We start from the raw sequence: 14,468 nt of genomic DNA, 5'->3' as shown, positions 1-14,468 counted from the left end.
ACCTAATCTCGCAGTTCCAAAAAAAATTAATTATCATTTTTAAATTTATTATTAATAAACTTTTTATCATTAGATTATTAAAATCAAATTAATTAATAGAATTCTTGAATTACTTGATTCAAATTATTTTGTGATATTTCTATCAGGATTTAACTATGTTATTTTGATTCAAACTCATTGACCCATGTTTCACGAGTAGCAATTCAACATGAATCCATCTCTCATGAGAATAAATGGAACACTTAACACTCATTGGATCTAGGTGATGCTCACAGGGGTAAAGCACCAAGACTACCTGAGAGGTCACCCATCCCAGAACTACTCCAACCTAAGCACGCTTAACTACGGAGATTCCTCCATGGTTAAACCCAAAGCTTGCAACCCCATTTGCAAAACCTTTACCAAGTGTTGTGCCTTATGAATAATTCATTAGAAAGCCTCTTAAGCTCATCAATTGTTAAGTAGGAGATAATTTCCACAACAAGTCAAATTGTGATATTGCTATCAGGATTTGACTATGTGATTTTGAGTCAAACTCATTGACCCATGTTTCATGAGTAGTGATTCAACATGAATCCATCTCTCATGAGAATAAATGGAACACTTAACACTCATTGGATTTAGGTGATGCTCACAGGGGTGAAGCATCGAGACTTCTTGGGAGGTCATCCATCCTAGTACTACTCCAGCCTAAGCGTGCTTAACTATGGAGTTTCCTCCATGGTTAAACCCCTAACTTGCAACCCCATTTCCAAAACCTTCACCAAGTGTTGTGAGCATCACCTAGATCCAATGAGTGTTAAGTGTTCCATTTATTCTAATGAGAAATGGATTCATGTTGAATCACTACTCATGAAACATGGGTCAATGAGTTTGACTCAAAATCACACAGTTAAATCCTAATAGCAATATCACAATTTGACTTGTTGTGGAAATAATTAGCCAATTAGGCTATTTACTATGGGATTCTCGATCGGAAATTGTCCAGTCCAAGTCAGAATCCCTTTCTTAGGTGTCGATCAGGCATGCTTGGCTTCAGAACAGTGCTCGCTTGTGGATATGGATGGTGTGACATATTTGTCACCGCTTGCTACTTCCTCCCTGCAGTGTTTGTCATGGACTTGCTATGGCCTCCCGCTCTCATGGTTGACTGTTGATAGAGTTGATCTGCGACTTGCAATGGGTCTTTCAATTCATGGTGGACTGGCATTTGGCATGTGCATATTCTGCATATTTGTAGGGCTTTTTCTTGCTTCTACCACATTATGTATTTGAGGATTTCTTTGTAACAAGGTATTTTGGGGTCATTTTTATTTTGCGTTCTTTCTCATTTGTCATTTTCCTTTTGTTGAATATGCTTTTGAACAAGGTTTGTTCTGGTTTTCCCTATTCTTAGTAGGAACATATTATTTGGTGTATGAGTTGTTGAGAAACATGTGTCTCAACCTTGCAATCCTTTCTTGGAAAATTCTAGAATTTGTTTGTGGAAGTTTTCCGCTTGTTTATGCATTGGAAAATAGTTAGTGAGTTGTTAAAATGAGTCTTATCCATAGTAGAATATAGGTAGGTCATTTTTAGAGCCTTGATGACTCATTTTGTGACTTTTATGGGGATCTAGACTAAGAGACAAAATTGTGGACGGGATTACTATTTTAATCTGGTTGTTTTTCCATATTGAAAATGTAAATGTAAAAAATGGGTAACATGTGGCATGGTAGTTTTGCCCATGGTTTTGTAAAACCATAAGTGGTTTCCAGGATGTAAAATCACTATAAAAGGAGGGCTTGGGGAGGTGTTTGTAAAATTGAATTTAGTTTGCAAGACTGGTGCTAGAAGGATTCTCTCCAAGTTCGAGTTGTGGTGATGCGATCCTATAAGAACTTGCATTGCAAGTGTATTGTAATCATCTTGGTTTGATAATACATTGTGCGAGTTTTGGAGGGTGGGGTTTTTCTCTTGGAATGGTTTCCCCATGGTAATCACTGCGTTTTGTGTTCTTTGTTATTTTGATTATGTTATTATGCATTTCTTGAGATCTTTGCAATAGTTACTTTGATTTGCATAATCGTCCTCTCAAAGATTAGCATAGGAAGCGATTTCAAGAACCTTTGCTTCCTTACATGAGTTAGTATTGCGGGATAGCAAAAGATGAGATTTTACAATCATTTACATCCATATTGAATCTTCTAACATATTAATAAAGCTAATTTACATCTACAATGATAGCTCTTTGCCCTATATGACCATTATCATTTTGCAGTTCTTGTTGTTTTGTTTCAAAATAGCATTTTACTTGGCTCAGTTCTTTCATTTCTTCTAGGTATATTTCAGCTACAATGATTTTTGTTCATCCAATATGCATTGAGGGCTTTTTCAATCACTCACCATTTAAGTTGGGCTGCTACAGTCTATTTGAAATGAGAAGGACCTACAAGAAAGTATCTCAAAAAAATTGAAATTAGTCTACAGAAATCCCAGCAGTACTCTATTGCATTTTTTTTCAAGCTTAGTGAAGATTTTTTGAGGCTCCTGTGCTATGTTTTACCTTTAGAGATTCTCTCCATGTCTTTGATTTGTGTGGAAATTCATTTTGAAGATCTTTTATGATGCTTTTGGTATTCGGCAATGTCTTTATTTGTAATGTTTTATAGAAATGTTCTTTATTTGATGGTCAAAAAATTCTAGTTGTGTCTAAAAATCTCTTTGACCAATTGCCTAAAAAAGGTTGTAGAGGGAAAGATAGAAAATAATCGGTTGGGCTATTGAATTCCATACATGGACTTCACTATTTGAATAAAAACTACAACATATAATTAATTGATTGACCAAATACAACCTCGCTTCTAGCTAGAATAGATCGGTGTGTCTATTTACTTTATCTAACATATTTTCATTTTTGTTCAATGTTTTTAGGTAGGCTATAGAGGACTCTAACCTTAGACCATTAGACTAAAGAGACCCATCTATTTCTTAGGACTCTTTCAAACCTCTTGCCATGCTACTTAACCTATACATTGAGTTGCTTGGGCTCTACAGCTGCAATCCGTGAGCATGGATACAGAATTGTTTGGAAAATTGGACACAGAGGACCTATGGGACACTATGCAACGTTGGTGGCTGATTTCTTTAGCCCAGTTATACAATTTCAATAAATAGATAAATTTCATTGCTACCATTTTTCATTGGCCATTTGCAAGGATATGGTATTCAGATTCTTATTCATAGATGAGATTGGAGTAAGATTGGGTGCTTGGCTTGAGAGGTTTGTTCTGGTTGTTTACTTTCATTATGTTAATTTTTTTAAATCTATGTCTATTCTTGAAACATAATGGGATGGTATCAATTTTTTTTTGTTTATAACATTTTGTTTTATATTTTCTCATATGGGTGGTTTTTGTTCATTGTTTACATACAAAAAAAAGTTGTACAATCTCCGATGCAATTCAACTTTGTTGAGGAATTGAAGCAGAGGGTCCATGAATAAAATAGAGATCATCAAATATTAAAATGAAGAGAGGAAAAAAATTAAATTCCACACCTCAATTATTCCTCTGAACTTTGGATTTGATGGATGTTCAAACCTTGTTCCAATGCTTTACATTTCTGCACACGGAAAGAGGATGGACACCCGCCAATTGCAGTTTTAGTTTCTAAAGCACTTTCAACAAATCCATTATGCACACATACTTCGATCATGGAATTTCCTAAGACTTAATTTGTTAGAGGCATTTTATCAAATAGTTCATGAGAAAATCCTTTACATGTATCCACCAAACTGCAACAACACACATAAATTGAGTTTTCTTTGACCAGACTCACAAAATGTAAAGTGGAAAATCAACAATACTTAGTACATCTAGACCTAGGTTTTTCAAATTTTGTTGTTTTTCTTGCAGATTTTTACAAATTTTCTTCCCTTTTCATTATTGACTACAAAAGGTTTATATTCATGGTTGGCTCTTTGAAAGAGTCAAGCTGACATGACATTTAGGATAAAATTCACCTATCTTTAGGTAATATAGAAACTTATTGAATTGTTATGGAATTATATGATATGAAGCATTTGTTTTGGAATAAATCACCATAAATATTGTTGCACACACACACACACAAATATGCATGTATGTATATGTATACATACATACATACATACATATGTATGTATCTATGTATGTATGTATAGATATACATACATACATACATACATACATACATACATACATACATACATATATATATATATATATATATATGGAAAACTTATTACTGTACAAGTGATTGATGTGGAAAAAAATGATGGCATTCAGGTTCAAAAACTATGGCTTCAAACTAGATCCTACAAGTTCACATACATTCTTAAGTAGACGTTTGTGAACACTAGGTGTGTGAAGGCTCCATGCAAAAACATGTGGAAGAAAAAATGGTCATGATGAACATTTTCGATGACATGTTTGCCAAGAGCATACAAAAGTTCCTCAAGGTGACATGGCATTACTAAATTTTCATGTTTGCCAACACCATTGCTCTCCCTCCATATCCTACACAAATAAAAAATGTTGCCCCTAACATTACAACTATATGATAAATGGGAATAGCACATGCTCAAGCCATAACCTAGTTAAATTGATCTAATTGTTGATTAACTGGGTTAATTACAAATTCCTCTAGAATTGTCACCAAATTAGGTATAGTAAAATAAACAATCACTTGTTCTCGGCTAGCAAGATTAAATATAGTTTTCCAAGGTGATAAAATTGCAAATGCAGATGCATCGCTTGAATGCTAGGGATGAAGCACATTTCCCAATTTATAACAAATGGTTGAATATAAAGGCTCCATATGCTAGCCCAATAATGGAAGCCAAGGATGTAACCATGCATGTATTGGTAGAGTTAATGTCACTATTAATGGCTATTATATTTCCCCTTCATATATATATATATATATATATATATATATATATATATATATATATATATATATATATATATATATATATAGCCCATTAACACTGCATTATCTTGAGATAAGTCACTTAGCACGGGTTGAGTGATTTTTATTGTTTAATTTTGGATTCTAGAAAATGGATGCAACTCGATCAATTTTGTTGTTGTGCTAAGATGTAATAAGCACCTTAGAAAATATCTATTTGTATACAAACATACATACATAGATGTATATGTATGTATGTATATATGTATGTATATATGTATGTATGTATATGCATGCATGTATGTATGTATGTATCATGTGGAGATCTAGGATTATTTTTTCGTGCCCTTGTGATCACTGTATTTCATTATTGTGCCCTTGTGATCTCTACATGTCATTGTCATGCCCTTCTAATCTCTGCATCTTGTTCATTTTATTGTACCTAATATGATGGCAGTTCTATAGGAATTTGTTGTCATGCCCTTGTGATCTTTGCATCCCAAGTATCTACTACGATTGTTAATTTGGACATCGCTATATGATCTAGAATGTTATGAAGTACTAAAGCCGATAGTAACTTCTTCCATGTCTCTAGAAAATGTAGCATAGGCTAAGCGTCCCTTAGCTCACAAGAATTTGTAGCAATTATTCTCATTACTAGAATGGCTTGTTTCTTTCTAAAAATATCTTCTATGATATGTTTTTGTAAAATTTCTTGTGAGCTCTACCCATTTTTCTTGGCCTACATTATTTTTGTGGAGGATCTTGAGGTAAGTCATCACTTAGCACCTTAAAAAATATCTCTTTGTATATAGATATATACATGTATGTATGGATGTATGTACATATATATGTATGTATGTATGTATGTATATTTATGTATGTATGACTTCACAATCTCTATTCTAATCTTATAATTAGATGCGTTATTAATTTACAACTTACAAGCTTAAGTAAATAATTTATTTTCATAAATGTACATTCTTTATAGCCAATAACCTTAACAAAGACATAAGAATATTCCAAGAACATTTCTATTTATTCGTAGCGAAGATAGAATAGTAGAAACATAGTAGGCTCTATTTAATCTAAAAATATATACAGAAACATGGAAGCACTTATTTTAGCAAGAGATACATCTAAAGCTAGTTGTTTAATATAATGTATAAGCAAGGTTTTCTTAAAAGAGCAGAGGCGAAAAAACATTTTCTTTTTTTTAGATTTATATAGCTATTTTCTTAATCAATGTAGAGGTTTTGTGCAATTCCAGAAAATTCTGGAATGCACACCAGAGTGTTCAGAATCTCCCATGGTGAAGTGTTTGTCATATCTTATTTCCCATTCGAGAATGGAGTATTTTTCTAGTGTCACATATGTTATGTCAAGTCATCACATAACTCTTTCAATTTGATATATTTCATCATCTAGTAGGCTCTATGTATAGGCATTTTCTTGGTTGAGTCACTTTAATATTTCCTAGCTATTAGTAGCAATATTTGCAGTGAGTTTTTTGATATGTTTTTCATCTGATTGCATCCAATTTGTGGAAGTGGAGCTTGTTGTAGAGGCCTCATGCTGAAGTGGAATTGGGAGGGTGGAGATTCTCTAAAATGATGCTTGAAATGGTAGCGGTATTGCTCGATACATTTTTGTTTTCCATGTTGGGTAGCTTGTATGCACCAATTGTTATAGTTATAGTGCATAGTCAATACAATATTCATTAAAATTAGAACTAATTTGACTGCTCTAGCGAGAATCCAAGAAAAGAAATTACATAAGCATCCTAAAATAATGAAATAGATAATACAAATTTACAAAAATGTAAACAGTAAAGACTAGGTTGGGTCTAGGAGATGATTGTAAGCATCCAAGCTATTAGACTGACAAACAACAGATCTGTTAACTACTAAATAGAAGATGAAGGGTATGCAAAACAACATTCTACTACCTCAATGAAACATATTTGAGGTTCGATTTAATTATGAAAATGAGCACTTTCCATGCTTCCATCATTTTCCTGTTGTTTGATTGGATAATGAGAATTGAACCATGTATTGATAGCTGAAGTACAAAAAATTTATATATGTTCTAAATTTCAACCAAGTGAGTATTACAACCACCTATCAAATTTTGAACCAACAAAAATAATGGCATTCTCTACTTTGTGATTCAAAGGACTTGTAAACTAATTCCTTTTCGCTATGGCATCTTGAACCTCTTGAGATGTACCTTGACATTATTCATATATCTTTGAGATAAACAATACCCAATCTTCTGAGATTTAAATCCAAGTCATTTTATTGCATGTTCTAATCATGTGCCTATTATTTATTGAATTCAAAAATCTTCTTTACTGGTTATATGACATATTCTTACCTACAAGTTTTTGTTATTTTTGGGCCAGCCACAGGATGGATGTCAGTGTTGCTTCCATTAGCTGTTTAAAGTGGAGTTTGCATAATTACAAATATCAGTGCAAGTCAAAAATCGCAGTGAATTTATTAAAAAGAAATATAATTTGAAATAGCTAGCTTTAGTGAAATTTGTGGTAGTCTATTTATAGGATTGCAAATACTTTTCTAAGTTGTTAACAATGCTTATGAATATGTTGTGTGGATCTTCTTTTTTTGATAAAAGTAGATCTAATTGGTACCCAAGAAGAAGTCTTCAGAGTTAAAAAAAGGCTCTCTTTCTTTCACTTTTGGAGTTGTTTATGAAACCCTCATGATTCAAATTGGTTATCTAGATTTAGTGCAAAATAAAGAAACCACATTTGTTAATATGCTAGTTACAATTGAATAGTTGGGACATTTATTCAGTGTCTAAGTTGTAAGCATTTAATAAGATTTTTTTATCTAGAAATAGAGCAACTACAAAAAAAAATTGTGAATTAAAATAAAGTCAATGTAAAACTAACTATAGAAATTCTAGAAGGTTGGATGTAAATGACAACATATTGAAGAAGACTAATTTGTGTGGAAGCTATGGAAAGCATTCCCAAATGCATATTTTCAAATCATATGCAGCTATTATTGAGGTTCCTACATCACCTGTAGTGCTGAAACACAGTTGATCATCGACACAAACACACTGACAAAGCCAACTTTCCTTGTAGCTTATTTCAAAATAATGTGGGATATGACCAGCAAGAATCATTGCAAACATTCTCCATTTACAAAAAAAATAGATCTTTCTCATTATGAAGAAACTATAGGATAACTATATTCTCATCCTCAATTACTAAGAATACCACCAAAATAGAGCACCCATATGCAACAGTAAATGATTGGTAATTCCTATCTGTGACTATCATTTCAAATTGGAGCTCATCTATTTTCACTCGAGTAAATCATTCATCATGGATTTTAAAACTCACAATGACAATTGGGCACCTACTCCAAAAAAGAACTTCATTGCATTAGACCATCTCATCATAATACATAAAAATCTCCAAATCTATTGAAGATTTGAACTTTATTTGCCACTGGCCTTTGAAATAATGATAAATTAATGTAGAAACATTGGAGGCCCAACTCGAATTGTTTGATGCCTTTAGTACTAAGTAAGGATCTCCATGTGCTCCTTGTGCAATTCCTATGACCATGGATTGTAGGTCTAGTTGTACCTCACTTTAAATCCTCCTAAGTGGGTTGCAGATGTATAACTATGAAGGGCATCTTACAAGTAATCTTCCTGGGGAAGTAGACAATATACACAATGGGGATTCCTGATTGTGCAAAAAGGAGAAAGGTATTGTAATCCATTTTTGCATAGAAAAACAATAGGTGGTACATAATCCTTCAGCATTAAAGAGAAACAACCATGGGCTGGAGTGAGAAAGTGAAGAGAGGAAGGTATGGGATGACATAATTGCATTCCATTTTGTAAAAACTAAATGAGATGAACAGATCAAATTTAAATACGAAAGCTTTCTAAATATGTGTTCCAACAAGTGCACTAGTAAACGGGGCATATGAGAATAGTAATTTGTGTGTTGTCTTCTTTGGAGTTGAACTACTAAAATGTTTATGTCATCCATGTTGTTAACTTAATTGTTGTTTGGAGAATCAACTGAGAATATCAATCAAGAACTAATTAGGAACATAAGCTGCAAAAATATTGTGTGCTGTATAATAATGTAATTGACTGCAAACAAAGACCTTACAGCCCACTTATACAATCCTTATGCATAAACCTAGCTTGAAAAAAAAACTATAGTATGTACAATTTGTGCAAAATTAGATGCATGATAATACTATAACCTTAAACAAACTCGCTAACTATTATATGTAGTTAAAAACAGTTCTCAAATAATGATAATTTAACCATATATTCATACCCAAAGCCCAAAAAATAAGGAACATCAGTAGTGATTGTCATCGTAACATCATAACAGATAAGATTGCACAATGCTAATAATGATTTTCTAAAAATGGATAACACATTCATTGTCAAATCTCTTGGAAATCCAATAACAGTCAAGATGGTATCAGCAGTGTCATTGGTAGAAGAGGTGATGTTGTGAATAACACATACTCAACAACAACATGAGAAGCATAAATTGCAAGAGTACTTTGTGCTGCATGAAAATGTAATTGAATGCAAACAAAGACCTCACACCCCACTTATACAATCCATATGCATAAATGTAAGTTGAAAACAAAAGGCTAGTTTTTAGAATTTGTCCAGATTTAGATGAATAATAATACTATAATACATAGATAAATTTTAAATAAAAGAATATGTTTAATTAAAGGGAACCACAATAATGTCTACAAAATGTGTCCTTTTATTCTTCTCATTTAGGGGCATACAACTATACATGTAACACAATAGGGTTGCTAAGACAATACATACAATCATCTTTAGTTCTTTTGCTACGCGATCTAGAATTTCATTAGGGAAATTTGGGTCTCAATTATTAACATCACAAGAGTATTTAATGTGGAGTATTTTAGTGACTAAAGGGTTACAAAGCAAGACTCTCAAGAAAATAATCGATGACACATGTAGACATTGCAGGCATCCTTGTAATTGCTTCATTGTCCAATGATGCTTCCTAGAAAGAAAAGAATTTGTAACATATTAGTGTTATGACAGCAGTTTGAAAGAAACAAAATCGTTAAATTGACCTGAAAATAAATTTTTGAGAAGCATATTGATACATAGTAATGAACTCTACTCAATGGATCTAGCATATTTATTAAAGATTAAGGGTTGTTGAGACTATTGTGCATTAACGCACCTTTCATACCATTGTGCAACTAAATTTTAGGAAAGAGACATGCTTTGAAATCAAGCTTCCTAATTTATTCATAGCATTGTGTACGGATGGTTTTTCATAGTCTTTGAAAGCTAAATACTAGTTGGAGACAAAGACTATCTAAATTCTTAAACTCTATATAGTGTTGTGAATGTTAACCCTTGCCTTTCTATCCTACCGATGTCGATCATAGCTTTCTATAGGGTTAGCCCTTGAGACTTGTGTATTGTCATTTCTCATGCCATTCTAATTGGTAGTTACCTTCAGCTACCCAGAGAGATGGGTGTTATTGGTACCAATGTGGGGTCTGCAGCATTCCATGGTGGTCCAACATATTTCTCCATTCTTGCGACTACATACAATGGGAGTTTAGGTGGCCTCGGTTCAATACTATAAACAATGTCTATTACCTCACCCAATGCTCCATTTACAAGCCCTTCCTGGGTCCATATATTCGTTGTTAACATGATCTGCTACCCTTTACAAAGTAACACCTCTGTCTCTAATTGTTCATCCTTTGTAGTACTATTAGTTGTAGGCCTTTTTTTTGTTGCCAAGCTCAATGCCACTAGGACGTTTAACTATTGCAACATTTTTATGTTGTGGTATCTGACGAACTCATTAGTAGCAAATAGGTGCATCACACTTTCAAATTCCATCCTTTCAGTTAGTGGAATTTTCATGTGGCCATGTGCCATTAGGAGTTCCCAAATTGTTTGTGTTGGACTTGAATTCCATATGTTTTCTAGTGTCTTACGAAATTGCATTTGCTGATGTGAATCTCCTTGTTGGCGGTACAACATTTCTAATGTGACAACTATCATGAACTTTTCCCATAATAATCATGCTCTTGCATGTGCAATATAAATAGGCATGTCCATTACAAGTTGGAATTGTGCAAGGTCTCCAACTAAGACCATGGAGACACCACCAAAACACAGGTGACTCTTGTACGAAAAATGCCTAATGTAACATGCTATCAATCTTTAGTAACAATTTTGGCCCTATAAAACTCATCTCATCAATGAGGATGTATCTTATGCTCTTCAACTCTTCTTGAAAGGTTGTCAATGCTTGGTCTTGCAATGGTTGGATCTCCTTGATATGAATACACAGTGCAACGTGTATTGTTGATGTGTGTATGTTGAATGTGGAAACTCCTGTTGGAGCAAGTGTTAACAGCTGGATTGTTTCTTGTTGTGTGCTCCCATTCAGTGCAAATCTTATGGAAATAATTAAGTATGATTTCCCTGTACTCGTTGTGCCTCTTGTGATCATGTATAATGGTATGATAGGGGTACATTTACTGTGGTTAACAATTATGTCCAAAGCTTGTTTCTACTAAATAGATAATGCATTTCCATAGTTGTCACTAAAGAATAGTGTGTCCATGGTCGATGAGTCCTTTTTTGCAATCTCTATAAACTTTGTTGCTATTTGGTGAAGGTGGGTAGCAACTAGGTTTTGGTCCCATCGATTATTGTTATCAAAATCACACTTGCCAAGCATGTTAATGTCATTGTAGTGATTATTTGATGTTGGCCCCAACCATAATAGCATTTCCCATTCATTGATCTCAAGAGTGCTATTGTTGGTAGTATTGTTCTCTTCCTCACCTTCTCCATCCACATTTGTCATTGCTTCTGAAGCAAGATGTTGGATACGACAAACAATGTAGTTCATTGCATTCACTTCTCACCAGTTTCTTTCAATCCCATCCTTTGTGAGGTCCACATCGTGCTCAATGCAGCAGAAATGTTTGTATAGGAGAAATTCCGTCCAGCAAAATATTTCAAATTGGTCGGAGTCTTCCTTTGGAATGCTGTAAAATTTGGAGTGTACATAGATGATGGCTTCAATTGGTCTTTTTCTCCATTGGCTTTGTTTGTGTTTTGCAAAGTAGGTAAATAACCTTGCAGAATCAAATAGTGTCAATGTCTCTAACTCGGGTGGCCATTTCATGTAGCTCTATATGTCGTTATTCTCCACTATTGTGGTAGTTGTCATCCTTGTTATTCACTGGAGTAGCTTTCTACCCACATTTAGGGAGGCAAAAGGAGGACTGCACTCTACAAGCAACAACTTTTGAAGCATGTGGCATGTTACTTGTGCCCCCACATTGGCATGTTACTTGTGCCCCCACATCGCGCTCTGCAATTACCTCTACCATGAATTTTGTACATGTTGTTAGTGTCAAAGTATCTGAATCTTGACCTGTGCACATCCTTGATAGCATATGTGTGCATGTCTCTGACATCCTCTCCGCTTTTGCAGCATACTTGGTTATGTATTTAAGGACTAATTTACTTGAAATAATCAGTTGGCAATCTATGTTAGCCCTCAAGATTTGAAGCATTTGTTGGTTATGGATGTTTAATCTATCATCATTTCTTGCAGGTTCATACTTATTATTTCCTGTACTATCACATGTTAGTGCTGATGTAGGTTGCTCATTTCGTAAGTCATGTTTTGGCTGCCGGACAGGAAGGGGTTTCCTCCTCTAACATTTGGTAGCATTTCCTGAGAGTGTGGTCCTTTGTTCCATGGATTAATACCTTTAATTCCATTGGACTTCGTCTTGCTTGGAACGAGGACGTCCTCGCTTACCATATTTTTGTTTGAAGCCATCGAACTCCAAGATTGATGTCGGGCAGTAAACATGGGTGAACGGCTGTGGTCTTTTGGGGGTGAACAACTGTTGTCTTTGGGGGCTATGGACGTGTGATACTTTGGGGGCTTGGGGAAAACTTGGGGAAGGAATCGAATGGAAAAAGGTGATTGGAAATGAAGGAAAACGATGAGGACGAGAATCATAACGAAAGTGGATTCAATTTTCATGAAGGAGTGCCATTAAAATGTTTCATCAAATATTCGAACAGCAATAATTAATAAGTAATGCCTTTTGGATTGGTGAGGGGAGAAATGGATATTAAGGTCGCGGCGGCGCCAGCAGGAGGATGAGGAACTGTGAGGGAGATGTGTGTGAAAAAAGTGACGAGTGTTTGATTGTGTCGTTAAGGTTAGGAGAAATTTATTTAGTTTAGATTAATGGTCTATTGCAGGCTTTATATGCGACAACTATGGCTTTGGCGTATCAGAGCTTGGAGTAGCGCATGTCACCATCGGATGTTTACAAAAACACCCTTTCTAGTAATTTGACGCTTCTGGAGCAGGAAATGAATAAAATTTTCAACTCTGGACATCTACGAATTGTAACTTCTTCCAAGGAGAACAGTTTTCCGAGAGAGGTTGACAAAGATTTCAGGCTTGGACAATCAGCAATTGTAAGTTCTCTCAGGATGATAAGTTTTCAAGGGACGTCGGTAAAGATTCCAGGCTGGGACATTCTTGACATGAAAGTTAAGGAGGAAAGGCTTCCAAGAGTGGCAGGCAAACTTATCAAGTCACTCCCTATAGCCATCTTGCATAGCCTGCTAAGTTTAGCCCTTTCAATTGGTAGTCCCTCAACCTCTTCACACCATCTAAATAAACCTCTCAGGGATGCCTGATTTATGATATCAGTAGGCAACTCCTCCACTTGCACGCACCCAGAAAGGTTCAAAATCTCCAGCCTTGTTATATTTCGGAAACCATCTGACCTAAGGGTAAGTGTTGAACATACCACTAAGATGAGATGTTGCAGACGAACCAAGTTCTGAAACAAAATTGGTAACTCTTTCGACATCTTACAGCGGTTCAGATTGAGATAATGTAAATTTCTCAGGTTGCCAAAGGTTCTTGATAGCATTCCACAGAATGCTCAGTCGAGGTGCTCCAACGAATTCAATTCGCCAAATTCCTCTGACTTTCTTCAAGAGTTTTGATTTTGTTGAATGCATGCTCTTGAGCTAAAGTTAAGTGGTAGCAAGAGATTCACAGCTACATAAGTTTTTGAAAGAAACCCTTAACAATTATTGTGTAAGAGGTATTCTCATGTGTTTCAGATTCTTCACTTTTGATGAATTTTGGTTGTACCCGATGATATTTTGTATTTGATCCAATCTTAGAACTGGCTCTTCATCGACTGTTATGTTTGATTTAGATCATTTCTGCCTGATCGATTTTTAAAATTATGTGGTTGTGCATCTTGAAACACCTATTAATCCCATACTTTTTATAGAATATTTAGATTTTCCCAGGATGGGTTGCCGCTGGTCATGGAGATCGCAGATCTGGCAAGAAGAGTCTCCTGCAGTTGTACCATCTGATGTAGTACAAGGCCGACCTATTGTTAGTTTGTATGGATCTGAAATATACCCTTTGACATCTCGTA

Source organism: Cupressus sempervirens, chromosome 11 (genome assembly GCF_028749045.1).
Source record: "Cupressus sempervirens isolate cs-2001-9-10 chromosome 11, ASM2874904v1, whole genome shotgun sequence".
Taxonomy (NCBI): domain Eukaryota; kingdom Viridiplantae; phylum Streptophyta; class Pinopsida; order Cupressales; family Cupressaceae; genus Cupressus; species Cupressus sempervirens.
This window is presented reverse-complemented; position numbering follows the sequence as displayed.